Source organism: Macaca nemestrina, chromosome 19 (genome assembly GCF_043159975.1).
Source record: "Macaca nemestrina isolate mMacNem1 chromosome 19, mMacNem.hap1, whole genome shotgun sequence".
NCBI lineage: Eukaryota > Metazoa > Chordata > Mammalia > Primates > Cercopithecidae > Macaca > Macaca nemestrina.
The window spans coordinates 19,030,160-19,051,431 of record NC_092143.1 but is presented as its reverse complement, the minus strand read 5'-3'; the positions used below and the strand labels follow the sequence as shown (position 1 = coordinate 19,051,431).

Sequence of the window (21,272 nt, the reverse complement as noted above, 5' to 3'; positions counted from 1 at the left end):
GCTGAGAAGCATTGTAGCAAAAAGAGGCCTAATCCTGAAGTCAGAGAGCCCTGTGGCAGCAGCGGCTATATCACTGGTCAGCAGTGAACCACTGGCCAATAATCGCACTACCTAGAAGCTTAGAGAATTCATGAGCAAAGAAATACCATTTAACCCAGCAATCCCATTACTGGGTATATATCCAAAGGAGTATAAATCATTCTGTTACAATGATACATGCACACGTATGTTCACTGCAGCGCTATTCACCATAGCAAAGAGTTGGAATCAACACAAATGCCCATTCATGATAGACTGGATAAAGAAAATTTACATATATACAATGGAATACTATGCAGCCATAAAAAGGGATGAGATCATGTCCTCTGCAGGGACATGGATGGAGCTGGAAGCCATGATCCTCTGCAAACTAACACAGGAACAGAAAACCAAACACCACACGTTCTCACTTATAAGTAAGAGCTGAAGAATGAGAACACATGGACACAGGGAGGGCAAGAATGCACTACTGGAGTGGTGGAGGGCAAGGAGAGCATCAGGATAAATAGCTAATGTATGCGAGGCTTAATACCTATGATGGGTTGACAGGTGCAGCAAACCACTATGGCACACGTTTACCTATGTAACAAAACTGCGCCGGGCGCGGTGGCTCATGCCTGTAATCCCAGCACTTTGGGAGGCCGAGGCGGGCGGATCACAAGGTCAGGAGATCGAGACCACGGTGAAACCCCGTTTCTACTAAAAATACAAAAAATTAGCCGGGCGCGGTGGCGGGCACCTGTAGTCCCAGCTACTCAGGAGGCTGAGGCAGGAGAATGGCGTGAACCCGGGAGGCGGAGCTTGCAGTGAGCCGAGATTGCGCCACTGCACTCCAGCCTGGGCGACAGAGCGAGACTCCGTCTCAAAAAAAAAAAAAAAAAAAAATGCACGTCCTGCACCTGGAACTTAAAATACAATTAAATTTTAAAAATAAACTACTAACAGAAGAGTCTATGATTCCAGAGTGAGGAGTAATGCATCTAATCAGAGAAAAACATGGTTTATTACTTAAAAACAAATAGGTATGTTTTGTCTTTGAATCTTGAATTTTAATTATTTGTTTTGAGAATAAAGGCCACTAACCCACCAAAATATAATAAGATCTGGTTAAGGAGGAAAACCCCTAGGGAAACTTTTCAGCGGATTTCTTCAATATCATATTAAAGACTCTCACATATAGAAATCCAGAGTGGATCTGTAGGGAGCAATGAAATTCCACATCATGATATAAGGCAAGTTATTGAAAATGCTGTATGAAATCTTGGTTCTGTCACCTAAAATACAATAATAATTCATGGGTAAAATAAGGATTTACCCAGCAATTTTAAAGATTAAATAAAATAATGTGGGTAACTAGTACATGCTCAATAAATGAGAGCTGAGATACAGAGACGGGACCTTTAAAAATGGAGCATGAAAAAAGAGACCCTTTTCCTTGGCAGTTAAAAAACGGAACATTTGTTTAATTAAAAAAAATTGTCAACTTTTTTTTTAGCAAGCTCTGGCAAATTTTATTAAAGGGAAATTTTGCATGGTTTATTTTTCATCAGTCTGTTCTGGCATGCTTCTAATGATGTCAGAATCACCTGGATCAATGATAGCCAGTGTGCCTACTCTGTAATATTTTCCTCATGCTGTGCCCTGTTCAATATTATTGCCACTGTAGTGATGGACACCAGTTTTGACCAACATTGCACAGTACTCTATTTCTGATTTCTTCAAAGTTGGACACTTGTTAAAGAGAATAACCAATTTCGCTTTGCCCTGTCTGATCATCTTCAGAGTCTGCTTGTACTCCAGCACATGCTTTTCACTTTTTATAACAAGTTAGAGCCTAGAATTGATAACTTCAGCGACTTTTTTGTCTTCTTTGCAGCCACCATCTTTCTGCCTTAGGTGCGGGACGGCCTCCAACCAAGAGTTGCTGTTAAGATGGCCCGGCAGCGAGACAGGCCATTGTCAACTCTTAAAAGACTGTTATAGGGTTGGGTTTGGTGGCTCATGCCTTTGATCTCAGCACTCTGCAAAGCCAAAGTGAAAGAAAGCTTGAGGCCAGGAGTCTTGAGACCAGCCTGGGCAATATAGCAAGACTCCCATCTCTAAAAAATAAAAATAAAACCTAAAAATTAGCAGTGGTAGGCCAGGCGACTCCAGGGGACTGAGGCGGGAGGATTGCTTCAGCCCAGGAGTTTGAGACTGCAGTGAGTTATGATTATGCCACTGCACTCCAGGCTGGGTGACAGAGCAAGACTCTATCTCTAAATAATTAAATAAAATAAATTTTAAAAGACTATTATAAACAAATTCCATCAGGTTCTTCCTGTCAATCAATGCTTTAAAGCAGTGGTTCTCAAAGTGTAGAGCCTGGACCAATGTCAGCGGTATCATTTGGGAACTTGTTAAAATGCAAATTCTTGGGGCCCAAGGCCTACAGAATCAGAAACTTCTAGGATGAGACTCAGAAGCCTGTGTTAACAAGCCTTCCAGAGGACTATGCTGCATGCTTAAGGTTGAGAAGCACTGTGTTAAGCCCTCCTTCAAATATCAGTGTAACTTCAAGGCTTCCACTGTCTCAAGGGTCTTGCAGAAGGTCCCTTCTTTGTCTGTCAGGATGTGCAGATTCCTACTAGATTTGCTGAACAATCTGAGTCTCCACTTCCTCCTTCTTGGCATTCATCTCCTGCTCTTTATTCAGGACTAATTGATGTTCACACTGGCCAATTAGTCAATGCTACAATTCAAATGGCCCCAGCTGTATCCAGAATTAACATGAAAGCTTTCCTAAAATATTTGAGTGGATTTAAAAAAAAAAAAATCACAGATTTTCCTTTTCAAAACAAGCATTTGGGCCTATTTTTGTTCAAGTATGAAGGTGAATTTTTCATGTATTATTTCCTCAATATAATTATTTTATGTTTGTTAAATACAGAGACTGCTAAAAACTCATTTGTTGAGACTTCCACAAGTTGATAAAGAATAGGATAAAAGCAAACGTACATCTTCATTATTTAACTACCCTAACCTGCTTATCAATCTCATCTTTCATTTGTTCATTCTACAAATATGCATCAAGCACCTATTATGTGCCAGGCACTGTTCTAGGTATGAAGGCTTCAACCATAAACAAGACAGATGGGGTGAGACTGGACAGATTGGAGGGGAGTATCTTCCTGCTACAGCTTGCATTGTAGTGGAGGACAGAACACTATAAAGAAATCAACAAATTAACAAATACAATAATTACAGGATGTATTAAATATTCTCCAAGATAGAAACAGGATAATATGATAGAATCCCTGGAAGGGGTGGCTTCCTTAGACAGGGTGGTTGAGAAAGGTGTCTTTAGGGAGATTATATCTGAACTTAGTCCTAGAGATTGAAAGGAGCTACTTAAACGAAGAGGTGGAGAAAAGTGGAGGAATTCAGGCAGAGGATTATACAGCAAGCAACAGTTTTGTACTTTTTGAAACATGAAAGAAAGCCATAGTAAGTCCGCAGGAAAGAGTGTTGGGGAAACATCATTAAAAACAAAATCTCCTCCCAACACAGAAAACCTCTCTACAGACTAGAAGAGAAAGAAAGTCATCTTATTATTGAAAAAGCTTTGAATAAGAATATGATACCTATCACAGATAATCCATCAAGAGATTCCAAAGTTCAAAAGACATCTCATCCTCTTACCATGTGGAACATACTTGTCATCAAGATAAACAATAACTAGTTCTCAAGTAAGAGGACTTGGCAACACCATTTGTCACACATAGCTCTTCCTAAATTTACTTGGTAGTTGAGGTGACCATCTGTGTTAACTACTGGCTTTATTCCACAGAAAAATAAACTTCTCTTTATGACAAGAGATAGTTTTGCAACTTGGAGCGAGGCACCTGCCCTCCCACAGAAATGGAGAAATAGGGGCACTATCTTCCCTGATTCCATTTGAAAGAGATGGCTCCCACGTCCTTGAGAAAGATATGCCTGGGTCTAAAACTGGCCAGAGGCTTATTTAGCTTTCAAAAAGATTTACATTATATTTCACAGAGACAGAGAAAGAAGTTAACAATTACAAGTTTTCTAAGTAAATGTTCTCAGAATAAGAGGTTGGGGTGGGGGAATTCCTTCTATTTTCAACAAGAATTAAGCCTCTTAATTTTAAATTGTCTTGGCCCTTACAAAAGGCATGAATTAAAGTAACAGGAAATTATGTAGGATCTTAGAAGAGTTTACCTTTTACCCTCAGAGAAATGGAAACCCACTGCAGGTTTGTAACATGATCAAATTTATATCTTTAACAAGACATTTAGCCCCAGACAGAATGTACTGAGAAGGACACAACATCGCTTTTGTGATAATTCTTGTTAAAAATGCATAACCCAATCCAGTCATAGAAAACAACAGAGGAACCTAAACTAGGGAGCATTCTATAAACGAACTGACCAGTACTTTTAACAAATGTCAATGTTATGAAAGGAAGACTAAAGATCTGTCACAAATTGAAGGCCACTAAAGAGATATGACAAGCAAATGTAATGTGGGTCACTGGATTGTATCCTGGACCAGAAACATTAAAAACTGGTGAAAACTGAATAAGACCTGTAGCTTAGTTAATAGTATTACATTAATGTTAATTTCCCGCTTTCCAAAATTGGTTATATATGTAAGATGTTAAAATTAGGAGAAGCTGGATGAAGAATATATGAGAACTCTCTGCACTATTTTTGTAACTTGTTTATAAATATAAAATCATTTCAAAATAAAAAAATTTTAAAGTGAAAGAGTTTTAAAAACATTTTAAAATATCATTTAGGATACTGAGTTAATAAATTATTAACGGGGGAAATAGAAGTGGGGAGGCCAGATAGGAGGCTAATGAAAAAAATTTGGTAAGAAATAAGAGTTCGAAGATGGTGGCAGCAAAGATGGAAAAAATTAAGAATCAAGATTCATTTTGGGTTCAGAACTGACAGTACTGGGGTATCTATTGAGTGTGAGAACTGAAGGTCAAAGGTAGTTTCTAGAACTTTGCATAAGTAACTGTTGGAATGTTGCCATTTTTTCAAACAGAAGGAACTAAGAGAGGCATAAGGTTTTAGGCTAGATGATCTCTGGTTTCAACCTCTCCTCTACAATGTTATATCACAAATCCAGCTCCGAGTGAGCAGTGAGCACTGATCAATGTTATAATGAACGATATATGATTTTAACACTATTCTTCATAGAGGTGGCCACAGACACTTCAAATTCCACTTTAGACCTGTGTACAAGCTACAACCATCAAGTTAACTAGTCTAAGACTTGTTTCTTACCAGCATTTAGTTTTAGATTGATTTTGCTTTTCCTCCTCTCACCCCATTACTTTAGACAGCAAACTAGTCAGCAACAAGGAGTTAATCAGAACCCTGGCTAAACCTTTTGATCCTCTTAATTTAGTCAACTGTGGAAGCCAAAAAAAAAAAAGGAAAGAAAGAAAACAAAAAACCCACCACCATTTTTTTTACTCAAAAAGTCAAATTGCATTATGTGGACTTACAGATTCTCTAATTTTAACTAAACTAAACTTCACAGAATTGACAAGTAGGATAAAAGAGAATACTAATACAAAAAAAAAGACAGACCACATCTTTTTAATTCCAGCATCAGCTCCTTATCTGCCACACTACAACTTAAAAGCAAGCACAAATTTAATCATAAAAAGTAGTAGCATCTGACTCCATATTTTTAAAAGAGTAAATAATTACAACGTACCCCTTCCAGGTAAGGATGACTTTTTACAGAAACTGAAAATGTCTTTACTTTTGAAAAGAAGTCTATGCTATGCCTCCAACCCATTCTGAGCATTTTTGAACTGGTTGCTTAGAAATGTTTCCATTAATACATGATTTTGCCATCATAAAACATGCAAGTCTTCCAGACGGTTCTCACTGTGGAGAAGGGAGGTCCCCACAGTGTCTCTGTGCCCCCACCCTGCATCCTCATCTCCACTCCTCCAGAGACTTTAGGACCCTGACTTTTAAGGGGACAGGCAACTGTTTCTGTCTTTGCTGGCCCGAGCCTGGGACAGGCTCCTTCAGTATGGTCCTGTGGCAGTCCTCGGGAAAGGATGGCACATCTCAGCAGACCCTTCCACGGGACATCTGGACTCAGAACTCACACCGTTTGGATTCACAAAGTGGTCCGGACACCTTGCCAGCTCTGCGACCTTAGACAAGTTGTGTATCTCCTTGAGCCCCAGTTTTCATTAGAAAGTGGGGATGGATATAATGCCTCCACATAGTAGTGAGAGGATCTCAGAAGCCAGGGAATATAAAGCTTTTAAGACAAAGCTTAATGAAGGTTGGCAACTGTTAAACTAAATTAAAATTGCGCCTGAGGATGCCCCTGTCCTGAATCCTTAAGTAATGAACCGCAACCTAACATAGTACATTAACTAAACCCTAACTCTGGAGTTTACTCAAGTAACACATATTAATAGCTGGTCTCAGTCAATCACAGATCACAGTAGCTGAGCGCCAACCAATCATAGCCAGCTGATTCGAATTAGGCAAAACACCAAGCTGTTGCCTATTAAGCTGTCCCTGTGACTTCCATTTTCTGTCCATAAGTGTCTGACCACAATGTAGCCGGGGAATTCTTTGAACCTTTTCTGGTTCTGAGAACCAGGCGCTACAATCTTATTTATGATTTTTAAATTGTAAACAAAAGCCAATTCAGATAATGAAAGTAAATTTGTTGTAATTTTGCCTTTTGACACTACTATTGTCCTACTATGTTTCCTAGAGGCAGGGAGCTCCTTAGTTTTTGGTTTCTGAATTGACCTGTCCTGGGTCAACCACTGTGTTCTCCTTAGTTCAAGCATGAGCCATTTCTAAAACACACAAATCTCCTAACATGAGCACATTAAACTGAATAGAAAATATTTTAAAATAATAGCAAAATGTAATGACAGTATCAAGAAGAGCTCAGCTATCCTAGTAATGAATGTGCAATAAAGCTTACGACCTACCACTTTTATCTATGAAATTTGAAATTTTAAAAAATACATGTAAAACATATTAAATACATATGTACAAGTATTAGTAAGGTGAAGCAAAATAAGCATTTGTATATGCTTCTAGTGAAACTGTAAATTAGTGCAGCCTTCGCAGAACCCCAAATCAATTTGACCCAACAATTTTGCTTGAGGAAGTAATGCCATTTTCTTCCTTCTAGATAGCAGAACACATTATAAGGCTATAATAATTAAAACAGTATATGATTTAAACAGAGATATGATCTTTTGATATATTGATATTTAAAATCAGTGGCAAATGATGGAATGGATAATAAATGGTTTAAAAACAACTAAATATTATGTGGAAACAGCATGAAGTTGGATCCCCTCCTCTTACCATCAAGCAAAAACAAAATTCAAGTGGATTAAATATCTCAACATAATAGCCCTAGAAGGAAACACATGTAAGTATTTTTATAATCTTTGAAAGGAGAAGGCCTTTCTCAGCATAGGCATAAGACCTAGAATTCATGAAGAAAATGACTGAATTTGTACTACAATTAAAAATATGTATATGGCAAGAACGGCCATAATAAAAAAAATCAAAAAATAATAGATGTTGGCACGGATGTGGTGAAAAGGGAACACTCTACACTGCTGGTGAGAATGTAAACTAGTATAGCCCCTACGGAAAACACTGTGGAGATTTCTTAAAGAACTAAAAGTAGAACTACCATTTGATCCAGCAATCCCACTACTGGGTATCTACCCAGAGGAAATGAAGTCATTATATGAAAAAGATACTTGCACAGGCATATTTATATCAGTACAATTCACAATTGCAAAAATGTGGAACCAACACAAATGTGCATCAATCAATGAGTGGATAAAGAAACTGTGATGTGATATATATATGATATATACGTGTATATATGAGATACATATGTGAGATACATATGTACACGCGTGCACACGTGCGCACGCACACACACACACTATGGAACACTACTCAGCCATAGAAAGGAATGAGTTAATGGCATTTGCAGCAAACTGGATGGGATTGGAGACTATTATTCTAAGGGAAGTAATTCAGGAATGGAAAATCAAATATCATATCTGGGAACTAAGCTATGACCATGCAAAAGCATAAGAATGATACAATGCACTTTGGGACTTGGGTGGAGAGGGAAGTTGTGGGAAGGGGTAAGGGAAAAAAGACTACAAATTGGGGTCAATGTATACTGCTCGGGTGATGGGTGCACCAAAATCTCACAAATCACCACTAAAGAACTTACTCATGTAACCAAATACCACCTGTTCCCCAAAAACCTATGGAAATAAAAAATTTTAAAAATAATTTTAAACAGTGAAAAAATGAACAAAACACATTTGTGGCAAAAAAAAAAAAAAAAAAAAAAAAAAGCACCATAAGTAAAACTGAAAGATACATGATGGATTGAAAGAACACATTTGCCAGACATAGAAAACAAAGAGTTAAAAATTTCCATAAATCAGTTAAAAAGATACAACTTAATAGAAAAATATATACATAATTCAAAGAGAAAATTCACTGAAATGGAAATACAAATGGACATAAACATTGAAAAGATTATCAGTTTTTAAAATTATTATGGCAATATAAATTAAGCAACATAGGCTGCTTATAAGGTTGGCAAAATTTTGTTATGTTAAAGAAAGTGCAGCAAAATGGAAATTCGCACTGCTGTTGAGGGTGTAAATTGGTACAACCTTTTAACAACAATTTGGAAATATTTATCAAAATTAAAAAGTCACACATCTTGTTACTCTTCTAGGAAGCTATACTATATAAATACTCAACATGTACACAGATATATGTCCAAAAAAGATTACAACAGGTTTTGTTTATAATAAATAAAAAAACAAACAAAAAGAAATAGTCCGACAACCCATCTGCTGGAGAAGCATGCGTGGAGCAAAGACACAGTGATTCAGCTGAAACGGGGTGTAGCATCAAAAAAGATTTTAAATAGCAATTGAAAAAATAAAAACAGCCCAAACGTTATAATCAAGATATTAAATAGTTCATCTATAATAAAATACATTACAGGCATTAAAAATGATGCTTTTAAATATTTACTTAAATAGGAAAAGATTCATGGTATACCAGTTAGAATGAGGCTATGATATCATATGTTGCGTATGACCCATATTTGCAACATACATACTCCAAGGAAGGATACACACCAGTATGTGAACAATGGATATCTCTGAGTGGGGTAGGAAAGAGGTTACAAGGTAGTTTAATTTATACTTTATGTTTGTATTTTCCAATTTCTTCAATAGTCACAATTAACTTTTGTAATTAAGAAAGTGAAAGTTTAACAACAAAAAAAAATGAAGTCAGGAGAGGGAGACAAATCCCTGAACTAAAGCAGAGTACTTACTTTATCTTTCTCCGCAAACCCCAACTACCTAAAATGAAATGCTTTATGTTTATTTTACACATGCAAATACAAAATGTTTTAATTTCATCTTCAAAGCATCCACTCCACCATCCACATCTGCATCTGTTAATCTCTTATTTTGGGGTTTCAGAATTCATATGGTGGGATTTATGAAATCCACATTCTGCCGTCAATCTTCACACTAGGGGTTTTAGAAAATAGCATGAATGAAATGTGCTAACCCTGGCCTTGGAATGCAGTCATTCTAGAGAGTATATTTATTTTTTATTTTTTTAACCAAAGAATCAATAGATGTTTCAGCTGCTATATAGAAAAATATTCGCTTTCAATATGAAAGCTCAGCTGCAATGGGAAGAAAATATAATGCATTGTAAGAAAAGTTTAAAGTTATAAATTTGTGTGGCCATGCATAAAAACTCCTAAAAACTGTGACCATCCAAGGGTTTCTTTCTGAATGGCTCTTTTATTCCAATGAGTTGGCACAGTGAAAGATGCACTGCATTGTTCTGACATCACACCAGGGTGAAAACACACAGTTCTGTTGACATCAATACAATGCACTACAATATATTTTTTATATCCTCTGTAGGTGTTCTGAAAGGACCCTATTGGTGGAAATGTTAAAAAAAAAATTACGGGAAAATCCCTGCAATGAATAGAGTACTAAAGCATTTCAATTTCCTAGGAAAAACTGGAGTCTACTTAAAAATGTGATGGTAACATGAAGCATACAAATGGAGATAAATTTTCAAAGGGAACATACAAAACACTTTTCCTGTTTCACAGTTTATCATGCAAATTCCATACATCTTAGTATAATGCAGTATGCATAAGAAAATTAGTTTGTCAGGAAACCTGTTCATAATACACCTCAGTAGATCAAGAGAAACGTAATTTTGATGTAGACATAATTTTATTTCTCACTCTGTTCTGTTGTTTTCATGCTTTCTGGTCTTAATCAAAATTGTCTTTTATTTGAATTCTTATGAATGAGTCTTCTTGTAGACTGCATGGTCCCTCCATTGTATTTTAGAAACTAAAAAATAAAGAATTACCAAATGTTGATGTGGCTGGCACTACAGATAGCAAGAAATGAAATAAAACCAGTGGGAAGCCAGACAAGTAAGGGACAGATGCAAAGTGTGGACTCTAAGGGGTCTTGGATACTGAATATTCAAGTATAAGATCTCAGAGTCTCGTGACATGCAGCTTGATTCAGAAATGAGAGAAGAACAAGAGAAGCTACTCAGCAAAACAAATTCATCTCAGCCACGTGAATGTATTCGTCTCCTATGACCCTCACATTGTGCAAGACAGTAGCTTCAAAAGAACTCAATGAATTAGGGCACTTCATCATTTTCTAGTTTAATTAGATTTTTCATAGATATTAATTGAAAACAGTATACTATAGTGTGCTCAAATTAATGTAGCCTCCATTGTATACAAGTGTCAAAATGAGTAATTTGGGATTCTCTATGCAAGCATTTGCTTTATTATATGAGCATATCTGTATAGTATAATAATCCATATAGTATAGTAATTCTGTCTAAAAATGTGGAGAACACCTAAAATAAAGGCATGAATGAGACAAATCTTTAATGAAAGCATTTTATAGAAACCAATTTAAGTTTTAAGTTGATTAATGTACATGATTGTCAGAGAAGGCAAGAATTTTTTTCAGTTTATTTTAAAAATTATTAAGAATTTTAAATATTCATAATTGGATAGAATATAAATAATACAAAATTAACTATTTTAATTATTTTCAAGTGTACAATTTTGTGGCATTAAGTACATTTTTACTGTTGGGCAAACATCACCACCATCCATCTCCAGAACTTTGTATTTCCAAACTGCAACTCCATATCCATTAAATAACAACTCCCTACAGTAAGAAATTCTAAATGCAGGAATAATATCAACATGTATACAATGACATCATGTGCAAGTCAAAGTTAAAATAATAAGAAAAGGTTTTGATGTGATGTGTTTCCCCAACTACATATGTAACCTCTTTTGTGATATTTTCCTATATTCTAGCATTTTTATTCACTGGTACTATCATTCACTGTATATTTATCATCTAATTAGCTCCCTATTTTCAATTAACCCCCAACATACATACCAGAAAATATCATCGTCATTTATCATCTGAGTCCAACAGGTCCTTTTTTTAAATATATATTTTAAGGCATTTTACAAATAATTTATGGAACAATAAAGAGATAATGAAAAGCTTATTTAAAATTTCATAAGAAGTTAAACATAGCAAACCTCACTGGGTCAAGTAAATGCTGGAGCACAGGCAATGTAAAGGATGAAACAGCACTGTCACACACTTTGTGTGAGTCCCATCACAAAATATTGGTGGACTGGATCGAATCCTTCCTGACTGAATGACAAACTGAATGAAAACACCACATTTTCTTTTGTGCCCCTAGAAATGTATTGTTCACTCACCTTTTCTTGGAGAAAATTCATGCAGAATATCACCCTCTGAAAAATCATCTCAAATTTTGCACATATGATTAATTTCAACATCATCACTCAAAAGTAGAATGCTACTCTCCGCCTCTTTGCATGTATGCTTTGATTCATCTTAAATTTTGAACCAGATTTATCTATCTCTTTCCTTTAGCATTTTGGGCAGAAAATGTAAACTCTGAAATTCTTCACTGTTTTTAATGGAAGCTAAAAGCAGACCACAAAGATGGTGTCTTCCATCTCCTCTTATACTATTCTTAAAAGATGATATAATACTTTGGGCAGTATAATTAGAAAGCTGAAGAATTAATAATATATTATTCTTCAGCCTCAAATTTAGGGAATTCCATGATTCTTATGTCTTATTATTTTAGTCTGCTTAGCCTAATTGTTAATAATTGATGAGCAATGATGAAATAATTCCTAAGATTATGTACTAGCACAATGTTCCAAGATGTAAAAAATAATAATATTAAGATCGCTGTAAGAACTCATTATGTATCTTGGATTTTCAAAAGAGTTTAATGGGCCTATATAGTAAGTGCAAGATTTAATTTTTTTTGTTTAAAGTAATAGTACATTTTCTCTTTGTTCTTTGGAAGGCTTTGAAGAAATAATAAAGTATCAGTCCTTACAAATAGTTAAGCCATTTTTAAAAATTTCAAATGCAAATCAGATCCAATGGGCCTTAATGGCATACCAATGACATAGATTGATTTTAGAACTAAATTTTGTATCACTAACATGGGAAAACCAATAACATTTGCCATTTCGGTTAGGATTATGTCCGTTTATATACTCCACCTAAAGTGACAATGGTTTTAACAGATATATTTCTCACAGAAAAGTAGTCCAGAGAGAGACAGTCGAACCTTAGAAATGGCAGCATCATGGCCACTAGGGACAAGTATCCTTCTACTTTTCTGCTCTGTCATTCTTAGCATGAGTCTTTTTTTTCTCAAGATTGCCTCATTATCCAATTCAGCTTTTGTTGCTCCAGCCATCTCATCTACATGACAGGCAGGAAGGAAAAATGGGCCTAGGGAAGAAAGTGTGCACGTCCTAGATTAAGCAGCGTCCTGTGAGCATTTTTACCAGGTGTCACCTATGGCATTTCTGCTTATCTCACTGGCCAGGACAAAGACACATGACCACACCTAGGTACAAGGAAGGCTAGGCCTTATAGTGTTTTAGCTGGTACACTGCCACTACCAATAATAAAGAGATTCTTTAGGAAAGAAGCAGCAAATAATGGATATTGGGTGGCAAAAATAGTTTATGCTACAACTACCAAAAACAGAAGATGACTACAAACACATACAAGAAAAACAAACTATTATTAAACTATAGATATATATAGTTAATAACTAAAGTTCAAAGCCTAAAATCTTCTCACATTCGGTTTAAAAGGGAAAATATAAAGCACCAGAAAAATATTAAAAATCTTCTCTTTGACCTCAATCAAAAGCACTGAAGGAGAAAATAATTATTTTCCTTCAGTGATTTGATAATTTAGTGATTTAGTATTATTTAATGTCATATTCATGTAACATGTAAAAATCACTTCCTAAATGACCAGTGGTATGCAGCTCGCATTTGCGGAAAGTCTGGCTTTCACAAATAAATCATGAAAGGAGGTAAGATTATAGAGGTAAAATGAGGGTAAGGGATAATAAAAGAATTAGGTGCTAAATCAAAAAATTCTAAATTAAAATTTTGGAATTTTTACCTGTAAGGGTATTTAGACATTATCCAGCCATAGAATCATAATCTCACTGTTTACTGCAGCACTATTCACAATAGCCAAGATAGGGAATGAACCTAAGTGTCCATCAATGAATGAATGAAGAAAATATGTGCATATATACAACAGAATAGTATTCAGTCATAAAAAAAGAGTGAAATCTTGTAATTTGCAACAACACGGATGGAACTGGAGGACATTGTGTTAAATGAAATAAGCCCGGCACAAAAAGAAACATACTGTATGTTCTTACTCAGATGTGGGAGCTAATTAAAAAAAAAAAAATTGAATTCATGGAGATAGGGAGTAGAATGATGGTTACCAGTGGCTGGGAAGGGTAGTGTGGAGGGGGCAGATAGATTGGCTAATGGGTACAAAATACAGTTAGATAGAAGGAGTAAGATCTACTGTTTGGTAGCAAAATAGTGTGACTATAGTCAACAATAATTTTATTGTATATTTCAAAATAACTAAGAGTAGAATTGCAATGTTCCTAACACAAATAAATTATAAATACTTGAGGTGGATGGGTACCTCAGTTACACACACATGCAGTTACACGGCATATGCTTGTATCAAAATACCACATGTACCTCATGAATATGTATAACTATTATATATCCATAACTAAAAATTAAAAATCTAAAACAGTTGTTCTGATTTTCTTAAAATTATGTCAGGTTGACTTGAAATAATCATAATAAAAATGACAAAAATTAAGACAATAAAGAATATCGTAAGTTAAAAAGCAACAACAAAAAGTATCATAACCTTATAAAGTTGAAATTTATTTTACAGGTAATGTTGTCCATTGAATAGAACAATTCTTTGGAACCTAGTTATTTAAGCACTGTTTCAACCTTTTCCATGAGAATAAAATCAGTAACAGGCAACCAATTCCATTTTAAAACATTTCTAATCCTAAAAATGCTTCCTTATATGCATTTAAATAAATTTTCTAATACAATTCACTATTTCCCCTCTGGACCAATAATAAAGTAATTTAACAAGTTGTCCAGGTATAAAGGCTATATAAATTCTATTCACTCAGTTTTATTTGTAACTTCCACTTATTGGTTCTTATAGAGACCTGAATACATTTTTATGCAAAACATAAAATTTACACAAATAAGGAGCCCTTTGACTCATCCTTAATCCTACTGAGTGAGCCATTATTGTCAGTTTGTTATGAATTATTCCAGATATTTATCTCTTTATGCTCATAGGGAAATATTTTGTTTTATGGATTTTTTTCCATGAACCATAATAGATATATATTATATGCAATATGCTTTTATTTGAATTTGATAAATCTTGATCTCTATACATCAGAACCCATATATCTTCTTTCATTTTAACTGCTGCATGGTATTCCATAGCTATGCCATGTATACAACATAATTGCAATACACCCTTAGGATATCTTCTTTTTAAGACATGATCTTGCTCTGTCATCACCCAGACTGGAGTGCAGTGGTGCAATCATAGCTCACTGTACTCCGGAACACCTGAGCTCAAGTGATCCTCCTGCCTCAGCCTCTTGAGAAGCTGAGACTGCAGGTGTGCACCCCCATGGCCTGGCTAATTATTAAATTTTTTTGTAGAGACAGGGTCTTGCTGTATTGCCCAGGCTGGTCTTAAACACTCGGCCTCAAGCAATCCTACTGCCTCAGCCTCTCAAACTGCTGGGATTACAGGTGGGTATTTTCAGTGAAGGGCAATTAATAAAACTGCCAGAGTAAACATCCTTGTAAATGTTTTTGTGTGTGTGTGTCTGTACCTTTGTGTATATTCATTTGTATACAAAAGTTTTCAAAATTACATATAAACAAATGTGCCTTTTTAAAGCATTGATCATACCAAATTACTCTGCAATAACAACCAAGCAATTTTACACCCACTAGCAGATTATGAGAATCTCCATTTCCTCACATTCTCACCAATATTTTATATATCAGTATTTGTATCTTTTCCCAATCTGAAACAATTACTTTTTTGAAGTCATATGGAATATTTCTGTAAAACCTTTTCTTCTTCAATACTCTCCGGTTCCTTTAATTCCATCTTTACAGGTCCTGATTTTCAGACCTTTCACTATCCCAGCTTGCCTCCTAGAGATGCTTCAATTTATCAATGTCTGTCTTACAACGTATTTCCAATAACTGATTATAATGATATAAGTGTACTTTGACCTGACCTGTGTACAAAATAGAACTATTACCTACCTTGTTCTGAGCTAGTAGATCTTAATATTTTGTGAGTCACTGTTCTCATTGAGAATCTAACAAAAGATAGGAGCTTTTCTGCCCCCCATCCCCCACCAAAATACACAGGCATGCAATACGTACACAAGGTCAAAGATTTGGTGAACCACAGATCCAACATTAATCATTTATTAATGCAGTCCCATATCACATTTATATTTTGGTAGTGACCTCACAATATTGTTGATTCGTATTGAGTTTGCAATCAACTACATCTCAAGTCTTGTTTACATTAACTACTGAAACATTACATCTTTCTCAGCCTATATTTTTTATACTTTTTAAAGCTGGCTACTGAGTGTTTGCATTATTCCTTTTAATTTTGCCTGTTCCATCAGCCCACTGAGCTGTTTGTTAACTGTAAGTCTGCTACTAACCTAACTGATGAATGTCTTCTTTCATGTCAATGAAAATGATTTAAGTAGGAGCACAACAATATGTCATTCAGCCTGTCTTCACAGGCTTTTTTTTTTTTTTTTCCAACAAATATTTTTTGAGTGACTTCCATGGGCCAGGCTCTGGAGTAACTATACTGTGACCTAACACACTTTTCTTCCCTGCAAAGAAACCATATGCAAATTGTTCAATATACTTGCTGAAATTCAGCTCTAATTTATGCGTAGTACTCACAGTCTACCAAATTAGTAACCTAAACATTAGAATAGGAATTGATATTAGTTTTCATTTCCTGACTGGTTTATCCTTTCAAAAAAAATTTTGACTGGTTTCCAGGGGAGAGGTGCTGTGCCTGGGGCTGGAACTGCTGTGGTGCACAGGACAGAATGAGGCCTCCCTTGCAGCCTGTACTCTGGCAAGGAATTGCAATGCTGAGACTGACTCCTACTCATCACCACATTCCTTGCTGATTCTGCAAAAAACCCTATTAAAAAGTCCGGCTGGGCACGGTGGCTCACTCCTGTAATCCCAGCACTTTGGGAGGCTGAGGCGGGCAGATCACCTGAGGTCAGGAGTTCAAGGCCAGCCTGGCCAACATGCAAAACCCTGTCTCTACTAAATATACAACAATAAGTTGGGCGTGGTGGCGTGCCTGTAATCCCAGCTACTTGGGAGGCTGAGGCAGGAGTATCACTTGAATCTGGGAGGCAGAGGTTGCAGGGAGCTGAGATTGTACCACCGCACTCCAGCCTGGGTGACAGAGTGTTACTGTCTCCAAAAGAATAATAATAGTACATACTAAAATTTTGTCAACTATAAAGAACAAAGGGAGAGGGTCATGACCTTGCTCTTTCCAAACTTAAATAACTAACGATTACACTTGACATTATTTGATCAACAGTTAGAGTGGTAAAATTAATGAAATGGTGTCTAAAATAATGTTCGAGAAATTTTTTGTAAATAAATGAAGCAGAGAAGTAAAACAAAGAGATAGCAAAAATATTGCAACATTAAAAACTAGTGTAATCTAATCCATGGACCATGAAGATAAATGTCACTTAATGAAATTCATAATATTCTTATTATCTTTGCAAATTCACTGTTATCACCAGAGGCATAACTCCTACTTTATATTCCAAAAAACGAAGTCCCAGATCTAAATCTCCGAGCCTCTGGCAATCAGGCTTAAAGGTTTCACTATCTAATCATGTCATTGATAATTATAAAGTGTACAGCTCTATTCCTGGATTTGTGGATCTCTCACAAATATAAACTATCACCTGGTATTCAATAGATCAGTAGAGCGATTATAGTTAATATGATTCAATTATACATTTCAAAATAGCCGGAAGATAATATTTTGAGTGTCTATAGCATAAAAAAAGAATAAATACTTGGTGTGGTAGATATATATACCAGTTGACCTGATTTGATTATATGAATGCATGAAATTATCACATGTACCTCAAAAATATATATACCTAATATGTATCAATAATAAACCAGATAGAGAGAGAGAGAGATAGAGAGAGATAGAGAGAGAGAGAGAGAGAGAGAGAGAGAGAGAGAGAGAGATAGATAGATAGATAGATAGATAGATAGACAGACAGATAATCGTGAGTCTTGCTTCTCCAGAGGGGCACATAACATAGAATTAATTCCAATTCTACTGGAAAAATTTTGTTTGATCTGGTTAGTGTCAATGGGGGGGGGAAATCAGGAGTTTTCATCTAAATAGTCACAAATTCCATTTTCAATAACATTCATATCATACAATGAGCTCATTTTTCAAGCAACTTTTCAAAAATCTGTACAGTACCATGCTTACTGTACTTAATATGTAAAATAACAAAAGAAGCATATTGATTTGGGATTAATATGGCTTCAAGTCCATGCATTCATGGACCTTAATGAGGATGGTAATATTTTTAAAAAACACGAAATTCACTATTAAATTAACATGAGTGGTTTTTTAGCTCCACGGGACAGAAAAGTGATTTCCTACATAAGCTTAAAGACATAATTAAACATATATTTCATTTCTCTTTCAAGAATATTCTTCTGAGCTTATCAAACTCAGCTGCAGGGAAGGCAACCGGCAGTTTCCAGGCAAAAGGAAAACTATCAGTTCTTTATAAGCTGCTTTATGGGTTGTCAATTTCTCTTTTTGTCTTTCCACACTGTCCTCCTCTGTCTTGATATTGTTAAATTAGAAATTAGTGTTTTACTGGGAAAAATAATATTGCTACAAGTAAAATAAATAAATAAATAGCCAAATCATGAGAATTGTTCGAATTACTTTCTAGTTAGCCAGGCAGTTCTGTTGACCTTTACTCTGTGTTTTAAGGAGAAGCTTTTAAGGAGTTACCAGAAGAAAACTCCACAGTTATAACTGCGCATTACATTTTCTAAAAAACCTCAAACTATTCCTATGTTCAGGGAAGTATTTTTACTCAGCATGGGAGCCAAGACTCTGAAAAACATTATCATACTGTGAGCTTTTGATTACATGACATTTAATAAGAAATTATTCACAGTACACAATATAAAAAGAGAACAAAAAATATTTTTGTTAAATGTTTTAAGTATACAAAATATATTTATATATACTTTTTCTACACAATAGTTACCAAGTGTGAACGAGCCTATAATTCATAAATAAAACTGTCCAGGACTCATCTAACGTAAATTTTATGAAAGAGTAGGAGAAAATAGTTCCAATGATTGTATTTTGCTTTTGACTATGTTTATAAGGGAATTCTCTTTTACACAGATAGCACAATTGTTATTTTTGTAATTTAGGATAAGTCTTGTGGGTAGGCAAATTATTTAGCTACTAAATAAAAATACAACTTTATCATAGTTGGTTTTTATTTCTTTCTGTTCTTTTTATCAAGAATATTCAACAGCTGGTCCAATGGGAGAAGAAACAGGGTAAATCCTGGGGAGGTCCAGAATCACGTGAAGTGCAGACCAGTAAGAATGTGGTCAGCAGCCTCAGATCAGCATCAAAGATGCAGACGAATGAGGTATACAGAGTGCAGGGAGAATGATTTGGGGAGGGCGCCCTGCCTTCTCAGGGTCTCTCTTGTCAGCCCAGGTAGGGTAGCCCCCATCAGAGTACTTAGTGTTACAGAGACACAGCCTGGACCCTCTTCCATCTTGAGCTCCTGTAAGTGTGTCTGAGGATTCATGCCTTCTTGTGAAGAACTCACTTATCTGAGAGTCATAGTTTCATAGTACAATCCCACTCACTTGTTTGTCAATAATCTCTGCATCATCCACCAGGGCCTTCCTATCTTACCTCTACCCTAACTCCCCTGAATATGCTATACTACAAGATTAAGCATCTATTAAGTCCAGGCTGACTCTCTGGAAATTTCTTTTTTTTTCTTTTTAATTTAATAGATCTATGCTACATTTTATAATATCTAGCAGTAAAAGCCACTGTTTAATCATGACGCATATCAGACTCCCTGTTCCTGCTTCTCCTCAGCCTTCTCCCCATTAAAAAAAAAAAAATGCTAAATTCAAAGTTTTTTTTATCTCATTCTATAAATCTGAAGTTCCGGAAAATTATTTTACTTAATATAAGTTGTCTATATTTCACTTCCAAATGCTAGATTAAATTCTTTCAATGTGACAGTGTTTTATAGTTTTCTAAAATACAAAAATTAATTAAAGAGTATAGCATATGCACAGAGACAATCATATCATTTTCAAAGATGTTAATCCTTTCTAAATGTTTATACTTTTTTCTAATTTTATCTTCCTTCATTCTCTGGCAAGTATACCCTTCTTTGCCTCCTACGCTCATCAAAAAAATGGCAGCGAGACAACCTCCAGCGCTGCATTCTATGCAGACTTGAGTATGCGTGACGGTGTCTTCAACTATGTTTGTTTGTTTTACTAATACATAATTGTACATATTTATGGGTTACACATATTTTGATACATGCATATTATGTGTAATGATCCAACCAGAGCAATTATGATATCTATCACCTCAAACATTTATGACTTTTTTTGTGTTGGAAACATTTCAAGTCCTCTCTTCTAGTTCGTCTATTTTGAAATATACAATAGATTATTGTTAGCTACAGTGAGCATTTCATCAGCAGACTTAATCAACTCGTGTTTACAAGCAGTGTGCTACAAGCACTGAAGACTTGCCTGCCATCTTGTGCAATGTTTACTAAATGGGAGGCCAACAGAAACGAAAATGTGTCTCTCTGAGCACTGGAAAGCATGGCAGTGTTAGCACTGATTATTATTTGTGTCTAAATTAGACTTAATTTGCTGTAGGTTAGAGACTATGCCCTTCTCAATCAATACAATATTCGTCATGCTACGGAAAACTGTAAAATATACAGTGATTACTGAGATCTCATGCATCTAGAATTTGTATGTACCAATTTTATTTAATGTCAAATAGCATTGATTTAGAATTAGTCAATGTAGTATGTGAAAAAACATTTCTCAAAATGCATATTCTTTTGCATATTTACTTTGAAGTAGACTTCTTAGTATCATTGGAATAATACTGGAATCCAACCTGATAAAAGAACCTACCCTTGGCTAATACAATTTTAACTCACGTTATTTCTTCTTCTTCTTTCATATTTTTGTTTTCTAACAATAAAAGATATGAAATAAGAACCTAGCCCTGGGCCACAAACCATTTTGGGAAATTCCTCAGTATTCTCATCTCAAATTTTTAACCAGAGAGAAAACAAATCAATAATTGGATTAATAATTCATTTCTTGAGCTTCTAAAATGTCTTTCATTACTTGATGGGTTCTTTATTTTTTTCTCCTTCTTCCAGTGCCTCTCCCTCTCTCTCCCCCTTTCCCCCTCCTCTCTCTCTCTCTCCCCCCCCACTCTCTCTCTCTCCCCCCCCCCCCCACTC

The 21,272-nt window shown here is 35.5% G+C and overlaps 1 protein-coding gene, 1 long non-coding RNA gene and 1 pseudogene across 8 annotated transcripts in view; 1 reads left to right on the top strand and 2 right to left on the bottom strand.

Annotated features, from left to right (window-relative positions):
* The window catches only part of LOC139360002 (uncharacterized), a 247,168-nt gene that overhangs the window by 69,082 nt on the left and 156,814 nt on the right, over positions 1 to 21,272 (bottom strand). The gene's annotated exons all lie outside the window — the stretch shown is intronic.
* Positions 1 to 21,272, top strand: part of LOC105477026 (cadherin 20) — a 224,049-nt gene that overhangs the window by 70,771 nt on the left and 132,006 nt on the right. The gene's annotated exons all lie outside the window — the stretch shown is intronic.
* LOC139360001 (large ribosomal subunit protein eL30 pseudogene) lies at positions 1,501 to 7,090 on the bottom strand (annotated as a pseudogene).